We start from the raw sequence: 14617 nt of genomic DNA on the forward strand, positions 1-14617 counted from the left end.
AAATTTCATACAAAATCAAGGATCACAGTTTAAAGATTTTCCTGTAGACCTCAACCCATTAAAGTTCAGCTGAGAATCATGTCCCTTTCCATCTGAGGCCAAAACAGCTACCTACATTTTGTCTCTGCTGTATATATAGAGATCATTCTGTATAGCAGATCTTTCATCGTGGTTAACCACAAGAATCAGAACCCAGCACTGATATTTCATGTGTATTTCCATTCCACACCTTTCACCTTTTCTTACTGGTAGAGCCAAAGAAGGAAAGAAGCTAAGAAAATCAAAAGCACTGAATTTGAGAGATACAGTGAAAATGACAAATTAGGAGGGAATTCCTGCCTGGTGCTGAGAGCTCTTATCTAATACTGAAGTCACCAGGAATTGAGGCTGTTCAGTCCCTGTCAGGATTATAATCAGATGAGATCAGTCATTCAAACACTGGATTCAGTACAATGGTGCCCTGCACAGCAGAAAATAAACTTCAAGAGATTGTGAAGGTCTGTTTCATCATTTAAAAACACCTTTCCTTTTGCCCTCACAGGATGTGACTTCCTGCTTCTCAGCTAATAGCTGCTGCTTGGCTGCTCTTTTAATCTGGCTGCAGACGAAGGCCTTAGGCTTTAGGCCTTACAATATGGCTGCAGACAAAGGCCTTATCCTTAAACCCTGAGTTTTAATCCAAGCTCTGATACTGACTCAGAGGCCCTTGAGCCTATCACTTAACCTTTCTGCTTCAGTTTATGCACCTGGCAGATGAAGATAATTTCTTATTTACTCACAGGCTTGTTTTGAAGATTATTTAGATAACATCAGTAAAGAACTTTGGATATTAAATAATGCTATGTAAATGCAAGGTGTTTTTGTGATGATGATGATTGATTATGGGGTTGCTCTTGGATTTTGGGCTGTGCATAAAGTTTTGCTATAATAGGGTTGAAAGCATTTTTTTAAGGAAGACAATACATGCATCAAACTAAATGAAGCTTGCAGACAGCTAGAATACAAAGGTACATATCCCCTCTGCCTGGTAATATTTCATGTTAATATAGCTTTTTTTTTTTTTTTTGCTCACTATTATCTTGGAAAAATATTAGCTTTTATTCTTTTTAGCTGCACTGAATCACCCAATAATCCACATTGTATAAATTCTATAGCAGAGCAGTTCGAAACAATGTGAAGGTGCATAATAGAAGTCAAGATCAATTAATGAAGGGGAAAAACTGGAAAGGAAATCAGGTATGACTATTAGCATGTGATAGTAACACCTTTCAGAGTTGTGTTTAATGTTTCAAATTGCTAAATCTTTTCAGATAATATTGTTGTTTTGGCATAGTTGCCATAAGGGAATTTTTAAATAGGGGTTTGCCATGTCATTAATTGTTTAAATATGAATCCCTTGGGGACTGAACAGTGCTTGCCCATTAGATTAGAAACCACTGATCTTTTCATTTATGGAGTCCTGGGTTCAAATCCTTGCTTCAATCCAATGTTAAAAAAAAGTTTGTTGGTCCCAGGCTAATGAAAACTGCAAAGTCGCTACAGATTTATGTTCTCTGTTTAGTTAAGGAGGGTGCACCGGCAAAACTGGTGGCTGTGGGGTGATTTTGCAGACCTGACTACTGTGAAATGTGAAGTTGTTTCCTCTTGATTATGTCAAGAGAGGAACCTTTCCCCTTTAAAAAACAAAACAAAAAACAATTAGCCAGGAAAGGCAGATTTGTCATCCTTTTTCAATAAATTAAATTACTGAACATAAAGACATTATACATTCAATCAAAGACTCGGGTAGTCCTCTTGCAACTGTGCCATGCTGGTGACTGGGAGTAGTGATACTCCTTAGAGCATGCTGGGACGCTCTCTTGTACTGCAGTCACAGAGGTGTTGCCCATATTCTCCCAGTGCAACATTCAGGCAGAGACAAGACACCTCTCAGACCACAGGCAATCTGGGTAGTGCTACAAGCCCTGGTTTGTGCTACATAGCAATGGGAGCCAGATTAGCCTGTCCCACGTGTGACTGGGTGGGGAGGAGCAGAAATAGGGCTTTCTGAGTCCTCTCCCTCTGTAGTGCGCTCATTGAGGGAGACATCATTTTTAAAAAAATTAGTAGAAGAAGAAAAATCTAGTGGGCCAGATTTGGCTCCCATTTACACTGCTATAGATCCAGATTACGTCCATTCACATACATGGAGTTATTTCAGATTTACCTGCTGTAAGGAAGAAGAGTCTAACACACTCTCTTTATCTCAAACTAAAGCTGAGTGGGTTGTGTGGTTTGATGATTTTTCTTTCCAATTGCTGGTTTTAATTAATCAGCTAGCACCACTGATAAATACTGTGACAGAATGGAAGTGGACAGATTTTTGCTACAGGATAACATTTATTTTAGTAAGAAGCCACACTGTTAAATTTGGTTTGGTTGACTAGGTAAAGTTAAGCAACAATCAGTGCAGAAGAGAATGAAGAAGTCACTGAAAAAAAACACCCCACCATGAAAATAAAGGATGACTCATTTAAGAGCTAAAGGTGGAGTGGGAAAGAGACTGCCAGGCCAGCATCAAAAGTAGGAGGGTATTTATTTTAGTAATAATAATTCTTTAAATCTCCATAGCACCTTTCATCCAGAGAGCTTGCATTTTGTAAATATTAATTTAATGCTTTCATGAGCACCATCACAATTTAGAACTTTTTTACTATCCACACAAAGAGATCATTAATAGACTCAAGTATTTAAACATAACAGTTCTCCTGTGATATTTAGGGCCAGATCCTGAGCTGGTGTAAATTGGCATAGCTCATTTAAATCCTATTTCTACTAAGGATTTAACCTTTAAAATTAGATAGTGGTAAAAATCAGTAAAGATACTGGAGAGAACAATCTTACGATGGGCAGGGAGATGGATTAGATGATATAGCTGGGTCTTGTGTAACATTTCCACCTTATTATCTTTATTTTACAGAAGCCTTTGTTGGGAAGTTATGACACAGAGAGGTTAAGTGATTGAGACAAAGTAGCTCAGAGTCAAAACTGTAGCTAGTTTTTTTTTTTTAAGGTAAAAGACATCACCCAAACAATTTTTCAACATTTTTTGAAATTCTATTTTTTTCTTAACTATCTCTGGTTAGGAGCAAGACATAATCCCAGGAGTCCAGAGCATTGTGTTTATTTTTATGGGGTTGCAGACATTGTTCTGAAATGAACTTGCAAGTTGTTGGGATTTTTGTGTGTGAGTTTTTTTTAAAACCATTTCCCCTGTTTCTGCCATAAGAAAATGATCATACAATAAGGGAAAATTTGCACAGGACTAAATATAATTGGATATTTATCTATAGATAGATATCTATGTTTAGAAAATAATACTGGCTGCTCACTTAACTAACAAAAGTAGATGGATTTTCGCATTTGAGAAGATTCTCTTTTAATGCTGATGGACAGATATACATTAAATTAGAATTGCATATGAGTGGACAGAATAACTCAATTTTCTCTGCTGTAATTTCAGTAAGAACAAAAAGGCATTCAGTAATAAATAAATAAAAAAGGAGAGCAGCAAAATAGCTTAGTCTAAATTTTCAGCTGTGAATGTTATGTTCACACCATGCAAACAGAGAGTTTAGATGAAAACATAAAATACACTATCCGGAAGGTTGCAGCATAACACTACTGTATTTCTTAAAATCCAGAACCATAACACATGAGAATCAAAAACAGAGAGAGAGAAAGCAGGCTGCACCCTGAGGCAGAGACACACAACTGAACCCTTCTTGCTCTAGGATAGCTTATTTTTTTGCAGACTGGCTGCTGAAAGATGCAGATCACATGCTTCCCTGTAGAGACCCCTAGCTTACAAGCAGGACCAGGAAAATCCCATATAATTTAGAGTGATAACATATAATTTTAACACAGTTTTCAATACATCACAATTGTTAGGCACACAATTACCTGAATTGCACGCACAAATGGAATAGGCATCTATTTTTGCATATAAACTTGCTGTGCCCAGTGCTGAAAACTTGCTTGCACATTGCAGGCCGTCCAAGTTACTCTAACTTTTTTGTACTCGTACATTCAGTTGATCCTATTTTGCATCTCAGTTATTTAATGTTGTGTTAATCTTTTGCTGACAATTTACAGTCAAGCCATCCCATTCAACATGGCCTGCCACATCTAACACTAGAGATGGAGGCTGATGTCTTCTATTGCATGGCTGCTATCTTGGGTTGCAAAAATGCCCATGCCAGGGGGAAAAAAAGAAACCTTTGGAACACATTTCTAGTCCAACATGTAAATGCTCCTTCACAGTATGCAGCAGTCTTCTTATATTCTTATTGTGCAACCACATTCTAACTGCCATTAGGCTCCCACTGAGACTGTTCCTTGCATGACTGTATATAAACTTCATGGGTGGATAGCCCTGGGGATGTTGCAGTATAATGGACATTCACCCTACAATTATGAGACTCACACCCCTTGACCTCTATACTCTGCCTTAGAAAACCCTTCTTTGCTTCTTATTGTAGAGGCCTGGCAAAGTGAGTTCTATAGGGAGCTAGGATTGGATTGATGAAACTCTGGCCCATCATTCCAATGCTTCAGATGAACTTTTGCACTGATGCTTATATGGAATGCTCTTGCAGAATCCATCCGCTCCTCCACCCCCAATGCAGTTGCCTTTATATCTGTTTTGTGGCATTTTCAGAGCTTTGTTATAGTCATCTCCAAACTAGATAAAGGTGACCCAAATTATTATGTAGATTTGAGCCGATTACTGCTTCAGTCTAAGCTAGAAGCCACCATATTGGCTTCTGTATAGCCACCAAGCTTTGCCTTCTCTCCTTTCCCCTTTTATTTATCTTGATATTATCTGCACCTCGCAGATTTGCTACAACATGAAAAGGAAAGTAAAAAGGGGTTGCTGTGCATTTTAGGGAAAAATGGATTCACACCATGGGCATAGCTTAGGGGGAGGGGAGGGGGCAAGAGGGCATTGACCCCCAAACTGCAAGCTTCAGGCAGGCATGGAATTTGTCCCTCCTGCACATATGTGGCCACATTGACCTGACTAGAGCTGCCCCCCACCCAATATAGAAGTCAAACTATGCCTATGATTTACATTAAATTTAGCTTGATGTTTTTCTGCATGATACCCTTGTCTTTTGATGATATAATAGCTAGCCTGAAATTGAGTATAGCTGTAATGATTACATTACAGCCCTGAGGCACCACAGCAAGGAAACAACAATCTGTGAAGCTGAATAAAGTCAATTCTCTCACATTTCAGAACTGCTGTATGGGCCTTTATTATCATTAAATGAAATCTGGTAAGCTTGGTAGAAAACAATTTCCAGCTGAGACAGGTTTATCACTGTTCATCGAAAGGGAGGATCCCTGTCAGCCTAGCTGATGCATATAGATTAGAAGGTCCTGGTGTGAATTCTGGTTGCATTTATATTCGGGATATGTGCTGTTCAACATTCCTTCCAGCTGGAAGTGTCCCTTAATTGGTGAAGTTTGATCTTGTACAAGCCACAAGAAGATTCCTTGATCAACCACTTTACCCTGTAACCTATGTGTTCCCCTCTGTGCCCAATCCCTAGAAGATATGCGTCTGTTTCAGCTCCTGGCTTGAGAGCCTGGCTCTTGGCTCCAACTGTAGAGACTGCTATTCTATCTCTGGTCCTGGAGGTGCCAGGAGCTGGCTGCATTGAGGCTGCTCTTTCAGCTGATGTTGGCTATCCTGAAAAATTTGAACTTCCCATATGGTTAGGAAGTGAAAGGAAAGTTTGGGTGAAATTGTGAGGTACTAGGGCACGATCCAGACTAATGGAGGGGGGGACTGTGTCAACCCTGCCCTGCAACCTTGGTGCCTTACAATGCCTTGCTGTATTAGCTCCCATCTGGGCCTTTCACAGCCAGCCTTCCAGCATGCAAGCCACACCCCGAGTGTGTGTGCGCGCACGCAACTACAGCCTACCAGCTATATCTTGGCTTTCACAGCCCTTGGTTATGGTGCAGGGGGACCCCAGCACAACCTCTAGTCCTGTATCTTCCCCCAGATATGTATGTCCTGTACTACCCAGCCCTCTTCTGGACAGTACAACTATATTAAATCCATTATTCCTTTAATCTGCCATTTTATTACCTTAAATAGTTACTCAGACACTTCAACTTAAACACACTGGAGTAGAAAAAAAAAACAGTAAAACAAGTTTATTAACTACAAAGAGATAGATTTTGAGTATAAATAATGAGGCATAAAAGTCAGAAATGGTTACAAGAAAAATAAAAATAAAGCACTTACAAGTATCTACTTAAGAAACTACCTTAGGTGCAAAGCAAGCTTTCTCGCCATATGCTCCAGCAGATTACTGACCAAAGTCTCAGGTCAAGATCCCACCCACAGGGTCCAAAGGATATTGCCTTTTGTCTTCTCAGGTGTGGAGAATGAGGAGGGCAAAGAGTCAGAGGGGTCTTGGTGTGTCTGCCCCTTCTTTTTTTTAATAGTTCTGTCCTTGTTCTGAGAAGCATTTCCAGCTGGGAACAAGGTGACAGGCAGTCTAGTGAAGAAAGGAAACTCCATTTTCTTTCTGTGCTAAGATGTAGATTTTTGTCCCTGCCTTCTTCCTTGCTGAAGAATGGCCACTTAGCAGGTAATGGTTCATCAGCCTTGTTGACACCTGGCTGAGGCATGAGCTTGCCCTTTGTCTCTGAGGAACTGGTTTAGCTACGCCCCAGATTTATCTGGACAACATACTTCAGCCATGATTTCAGCTTATGTTCATAACTGTACATATAATGTTGCTATGTACATTTTGCCATGACATTATTGATCAGCAAGTTATGAATTTTTAAATGATACCTTACAAGGCATACCTTGTACAAACTTTATTACAATAGCCGGTAAGGTATGAACACAAGTGTATATTCTGTCACAGTAATATCAGTTTAATACATGACATTATATCTAGGCCTAGCTCATGGATCATATTCTTCTGTCCAACTGGTGAAAATCAAGATTAACGGCACTGATGTCACTGGACTCACACCATTCTAACACTGATCCAAGTATGAGAAGACTCAAGGTCTATGTCTGTTAGCTGCAGGGGAAGGGGAGTGGGGGAAGGGGCTGGATGAGCTAACTGGCCATCTCCATCTCTAATGTCTGTGTTATGTGCATTCAAATTAATTAAATTACTAAATGGTATTCAGTGATGGATTAACTTTTGGTCAATACTAAAGATGTTTCAGACCAGGTCCACCTAATGCCAATTAATAAATAAAATTTGACAACCCCCCAAAGCCTAAAGTATGGATGTTGAGTTCAGCAAACAGACATGATGTTAAGTCTATGCAAGACTGCACTGGATGTAGTGAGCAAGAGATTGCAGAGCATTCAGTGGGCCATAGAGAAACTATACGTAAGTCACAACAAAACAAGAATGGCGAAATCTGTATGCCCCTTTTCTCTCTTTCAAACATATGTTTTCATAAAACTACCATTATATTGTATATTATTTACATAATGCTAGTGTATATATACATTTACCATTAAAGGGACATGGAAAAAAGTTTCTTTTGTGGCTACAGAACCTGCAGGAGGACACACAAACTAACAGGACAGAGGTGTGGTGTAGGGAGAACGGCAGGTTGTAGTGCTGACAAAGGTCTCCAAACTGTACAATTACATAAAGCGAGCTGGGCATAAGTGGTGGAAGCTAGAAGATTACAGGCTCAAACCTTTACACATGGCTGGTTTAACAAAGAAATACGGAAGTGGAAGAATCTGATGGGGATAGAGAGAATTATGGGACTACAAAATGAGTGGGAATGAAAGGAAGAAAGCAAATACTGTGAAGTGTAATTCATGACAGTCTTTTTTGTCATAGTATTTATCTCCCACTGCAGTATTTATGTACTCACTTCACTTGATGGCTTTTTCATAAGTATTGAATTTGAACGATGAAGAATCTGTGCTATTTGGAGAGTTTGTTCAAGACCAGTTTCATGGCTGAGCACAGCTGCTTCTGAGTAGAAAAAAGTTTTTACAAGTTACATACTGAAGAAATTGACAATGGAACAGCATGTGTATAGATTATGCAGGCAAATATGTTCCAGCATGACACTACTGGAAATCTTATTTATCTACTAAATCAGGCTGGGACTTTTTCAACCAAACATTTTTTCCATTGAAAAATGTTAAATTGTCAAAACCAAAACTCACGGAAAAGGGTTGGCTTCCACAAATTTCTTGACTTGAAAAAATTTTGTTTTTCTGGTTTGAAATGACTTTTTTGAAATTTTAGTTACTTATAGTTAAAAAAATTATTAAAAGTTGAAATCAACTGAAATGTTTCAAAATTATCAAAATAAAAGGTTTTGATTGACTAGAACCCAATTTGTTTGTTTGTTTGTTCCTGAAAATTTGAGAGAGATTAACTATTTGTGCCAATTCAGGGCAGGATAATTTTTCAAAATCTTGAAAAGGTTTGTGGGACAGGAAAATGTTTCTGGGCCAGCTCATGTTCTCTCTCTTCCTCTAGCTAACCTTAATCATTCCAAAATCATGGGTGAGGCCCTACAAAATCATGAGATTGGCTTAAAAATGATCAAATATTAAAAAACAAAATTACAAAATGTTGGGTCCTCTTTATTTGCCTTCTGATTTCCAAGCCATCAGGGTGCACTTGGTTCATGTTTTCAAGCTTATCTCCGCAACCATGAGGGCAAGAAACTTACATTAAAAAAAAGCCGAGATTCTCATTCACTCTTGATGTCAGAAGTTGGGACATTAAAAAAAGACACGAAATATCATGAAACATGAAGTAAAATAAGAGAGCTGGCAACACTGCTGGTCTATCTGTCATTCCACTCCCTTCCATTAGAACTGCAAAATGTCTTGAGGAAGTAAGTGCTCTGATAAAGAATGAGTCTTCCACCGGCATTCCAGGTTTCTTCCATGTTGCTTCATATGAAATAGGTCTCCATATCATGGTAACTTCCAAGAAGAGCATTTGAAGCTCTCATGCTGGTGGCATGGCTACATGAATAGGTATCGGTGTGGAACAGCTTCTGGAGCTGGCATGTTTTTTAAGGACAGCCAATTTTCTTTCACAAGTTCTTAGTCAGCTCATTTTCCATGGTTTGGTCTGACATCCTGTCACTGGTCCTAACTAATAAAGCAGCAGTTGCCTTCTAAACAGGATTTTCAAAATGTGTGCAGTTGTGTCAAGAGCTGATAGTAGGGACACAACCACTTTCACTCACCTGTATCTCCCCAGTATCACAGGGGAAAGCAGTATCACAATCCAACTGCTTTATTGGAGTGGTCGTGCCATTCAACTTGCAATCTCATAGCTTTTGTAGAACAGTCTGACCAGTATGGCAATGTACATTATTAATGTATGATAACATACATCTGTCTGGGATGTCTCTATTCAAGGTGATAGTAGAATATTATTGGGGTGTATCTCTACTTGGAATATATTGGAGAGTTCTCTTAGTGAGCATGCTCATTGCTCAGTTATGTCCCCAAGTGGTTGAAATTAGTTAAAATCTGTATTATGTGTAGCCAAAATGACACTCTTTGTAGCTAATTCCTTATTATTAGGGCATAAACATTGCAGACTCAGGGTCTGACTCAGTAGAAGTTGGCATGACTGCAGGCGTAGAGTGTCTAGCAGTGAAAAGCCTCGGTAGTGACATTATAGCAGGGCTCCTGCAGGCAGGCAGGGCAACCCAAAAAAGTAGAACCTCTGGAGAGATTAAAGGTCCCCTCTTCTGGCTGCAGTGTCAAGGGATGGTCAGAAGCATCTCCCCCTTTGGGTGAATGCCCTCTGGGGTACAGCAGGCCAGGCTAGGGTAAATTATGCCTCCTTGCACCAATAGGAGTAAATATGACTCCTTGTCTGTGGAAACAATCTCTAGACCAGTGGTTCTCAAAGCCGGTCCACTGCTTCTTCAGGGAAAGCCCCTGGCGGGCTGGGCCTGTTTACCTGCCGCGTCCACAGGTTCGGCCGATCACAGCTCCCAGTGGCCGCGGTTCACCGCTCCAGGCCAATGGGTGCTGCGGGAAGTGGCATGGGCCGAGGGACATGCTGGCCGCCCTTTCTGCAGCCCCCATTGGCCTGGCAGTGAACCACAGCCCGCGAGAGCCAGGCTCGGCCGAACCTGCGGATGCGGCAGGTAAACAAACTGACCCCGCCCGGCAGGGGCTTTCCCTGAACCAGTGGCGGACCAGCTTTGAGAACCGCTGCCCTAGACAGTAAATTACAACATTTGTACAAGAGCAGTTTTGATTTTCCATTCGAATGCAGTACTTGTGAGAAGTGCTGTACTGACAGTGTGTGTGGACCTAGACTATTTATCCACAAAAGGGGTGTGGCAATGCCCACTTTACAGACATTGTGCGTCCTGTGGATGGACCCTCTGTAAGTGTGTGAGAAGGAGGCCAGAGTTTCCTTGCCTATGTGGCTGAGACTTTTAAAAAAAGCTCCAGCGGAAGTAGTGGATTTTGTGCTATGGACACCTATCTTACTTAGTTTGTAAGGTCTTGTGGGCAGAGAACATCTTTGCGTTCTGTGTTTGTACAGCACTTAACACAGTCGGGTCATGGGCCATATCTGGGCTCCTAGGTGCTGTCACAATACAAACAACACTATTAACTTGGCCGAGACAGCCAATTCAATTAGCGTAGGCCACCAGAGAGTAACAAGTTTTGGGTCACTACTGACCTGGGCTGATTTTGAACCCATAAACTAGAAGTGAAAAGTTCCATGGTTCACTAGCAATCCCCCTCAGATCTCCAGTCCTTCAATGTGTTTTTAGCTGAACGCTTCATTTTCTCAGTCCCCGACAATCTTATGCACTGTATAATAATTACATACATTTGACTCTGAGAAGGAATTCATGCAGGGACAGCAAATACGAACCATTAAATACAAAATTACTTAAACTGACAAAAGCAATATCAGACATGGAAGAGAGGCAGAGCTGGCTGGATAGGAAAACACAAATCAAAATCCAAACAAACTAAACCACTCCAGGTTGCTGCCTGCCTCTGTTATTACATCAAAAATTCAGTTAAAATAATGGGACAACATCTTTCTTTGCTATTTTCCAAAGAGCTCATTAATATAATAGGCATATCGATACCGAGAACGTGCATCGCTATTGCCATAAAAAACCTGTTAATGTCAAAGCTCTGCTTTGTGGGGATGAACGGAATGGGGCAATAACAATGATAAATGATTTATAAAGCTTTTCATTGGTAGATCTCCGAGCACCTAACAAAGGAGGGTAATCAGCATTATCTCCATTTTCTATAGATGGGGAATCGAGGTGCAGTGGGGTTAATGTGGATAGTGGGGTGCTCAGCCATTTTGGGACATTAGATCCTGGATCTCTCAAAGTAGACACACAAAAAAGGAAGCAGCAAAATGGGTGGGCAGTGCTGAAAATTTAGACCACATAGTGGGCCTGTGACAGAGCTCCGAATTAGAGCTTTCCTGAGAACAACAATGCCATTTCACAATAACTATCAAGGATTTCAAATTTTGTTTTTGTTGCACATTAGAGAAAAATTAAAACTTTTTGAATGCTTTTGCAAAATATTTTGGTACCATATCAAAAAGGCCAGGTGTTTTGAGTCTCGGTCTGCCTCTCTTTCTGGAAGTGACTGAAAAATCACCCTGAGCCTCAGAAACCATTCCATCGAAAACTTAGTTGAAATCAGTGCACTTCTGCTCAATGTTTTGGCTTCAATGAAACAGCACTTTTGACAAAAAAAGGCTGTGTCGATAATATGCCAAGCAGCGCCACTCAGAATAGAACCTAAGCTGTCCGAGACTGGACTAAACTCCCAGTCCATTGCTCTACACTGTGATTTAAATAGTGATGATGTCACTGCAGAATCCTGACCATCCAATCAGAATATAACTTGAGAAAATGAGGACTTGGAGCTAAATTGAGCCTTTGCTCAATGTTCTGAGTGGTGGTGGAGCACATAGCTGTCCCAATCTGAGGGGAGTGCTGGACGGGGGATGACAATACACAGAGCCAAATTTCTCCCCTGGCCTCCTTTGCTCTCAGTGAGGAGTAATTTACTTCAGCACTTGACATGGTGTTTTTTATCCCTACTCTCTCTACTAATGAAGAGAGGGGAGTACTAGGTGCAGACTCTCTCTCCCCCTGCCCCTAAGACTTATCATCAAGGGAATCCGAATGTGGAGACCCACAGGGACTGAGAAGGGTCTTGCTTCCCTGCATGCATATGTTAAGACCAGGCACAGTCTGGCTCTTTATTGTGAAATAGGGGTAGGTGTGCCATTGCATTCACAATAATGGTAGTGCGCACCAATCAGGTACTGGTGCATGTGAACACAAATGACTAGTGTGCAATCAAGCAGTAGTGCCCCTCATTATATGGAAAAGATGGGAATCAGGTGTAGCGAACACAAAGAGGATATTCATAATATTGGACACTGTGATGGGGTATACCAGCCCCGCACCAGTAAGAAAGGGGTTAAGCAGCTGCTCCGGACATAGGCGGCCTGACCCCACCGCACCAGCAAAACATGCAAGGCTTGGAGGAGGAGTGCAAGGGCAGCTGATAGCAGAGGTGAACTGACCTACATTTTTATCAGGTTTCAGTTTAGTTAGATAAGTCTTTTTGCAGCAAAGCCAGGGCTGACAGTCTTAACACCGTATTATAGTCTCTAGAATCTACAGTAACTACCTGCTTTCCTTTTACCCTGATTTTTTGGGTGTAAATTGGATAAAACATTTCATCTTTGCAACAGCTGCAGTTCTTTTTTTAAAGCCACATATTTTAGGAATTTCCCTGTAATTGACCTTTTTTTTTTTAAATGCATTTTAGGGAGCACTTTTTAGCTTCCACATATATAAATCAACAGTTTCAGAGACCAAGTTTGTTTACCAGCAGAATAGTTTCTCTCTTCAGTACAGTGTACTGTTTGGTATGATCTAATGGGTCTAAATTTGGTTTCTCTCTAAATAAACCTCAGTGCAATTTAAAGAGACTGCTAAATTAACTTGATGTAGCAGTTTAGTGCTCTGTAGAAGGAAGCCAAAAGCAAAGATGTTTTAGATTAACAAATCAGGTGGAAGTGACTTTTCCTTCAAGGATTTGTCTACCATGCACAAACTTGTTTCTCAGAAAAAAACGGGCCCTAAAAATAGAGTTCGGAGCCAGTCTATAAATTCCCTGCTCTCCTCCATGGAAGAACGAAATGCAGCAGAGTGGTTTGGTTGCTGTGAACGCTCAAGCAACTCGGATAAATTTTAACAATTCAACAGTAACAGCATAGGTGGAACTGGGGGTTCAGAAGAGATATAGCACAGTGATATGAAGATCAAGCTACTGTGGATATGCAGCTTAACAGAGAGCTAATTAGGCTGTGAACAGAGATAGAAAGTATGGAAGTTCAGTTGTCTGGTGAAGGGGTTTGTTAATGGGTGAAAGGATAGTATACATGCTGCATTCTAATCTGGAATGAATAGGATGGATTTTATTTCTCTGCTCTGTTGTCTTTACTATGACAGTTAGGAAAAATGGTTAATATCGAATTCATGGGTCTCAAACACACAAACTATTTCCTGCGGCCCACCATAGGTGCCGACTCCGCCCCTTCCGCCCTCCCACAACCCTGCAGCGCACCGCGTCCCCGTTCCTCCGCCTACCTCCCAGCGCTTCCTGCTACCAAACAGCTGTTTGGTGGTGCTTAGGACTTTCCAGGAGGGAGCAGGGAGGAGCAGGGATGGGGCGCGCTCAGGGGAGGAGGCGGGGTCAGGGCAGGGATTTGGGGAAGTTGTTGGAATAGGGTCAGGGAGGGGGGAGCATGAGCTGTATGCTATTCTGGTTTATGCATCATCAACAGAACTTTTGACTAGGAGTCTAATCCAATCTTTCCATTGATTTCAATGGGAATTAGACCAGACCCTAAATTCCAGTTGCAGAATACAGTACTGATGAAGAAGCATAAGTGAGAAAGAACACTGCTGGACAGAATTACAAGGTACATTTGCAGACCTGTGTAAAGGGGTCCACTCACCGCAGGAGCACCTCCTTGTGGATACTGCACCCTTTTAGGCCTCTTGTAAGAATCCCTGATCCAGGACAGAACTACAGGGTTTACTCTCCTCCTGACCTCCTCTTTGTCTCTAGCCAGCTCCCTTTCCCTCTAGGGACTGGTTGTAGACCTCCACCCTGCAGCATCCTTCCTGCGGTCACTTCCTGGCTTTATCATCCTAGCCCAGGTCTTCCCCCTGCTGGGCTTCATCTTCCATTAGTTCTTATCAATCCCTGGCTTCCCTCCAGGTGCAACATATAAGGTTAATTGGCCCTTTCTGGCCCACATTTACTCACTCAGGGCTTGTGTGGGATGGACACTCCATCACAGGCTGACAAAAAAAATCTCTCTCATACAATTAACAAATTAACGCTGCCAGCTAACTGGCCAAAAATGAAATGACTGTCAAAATTAGCACTGACTTTTCACAGCATACTATATTACTCTTCATTTTTGACCATACTTTTGTATGAAAAGGTTTCAGTGATGTGGCCCTCGAGCCAATGTACTAGTCCTCATGTGGCCCTCTT

Source organism: Eretmochelys imbricata, chromosome 8 (assembly GCF_965152235.1).
Source record: "Eretmochelys imbricata isolate rEreImb1 chromosome 8, rEreImb1.hap1, whole genome shotgun sequence".
Lineage (NCBI taxonomy): Eukaryota > Metazoa > Chordata > Testudines > Cheloniidae > Eretmochelys > Eretmochelys imbricata.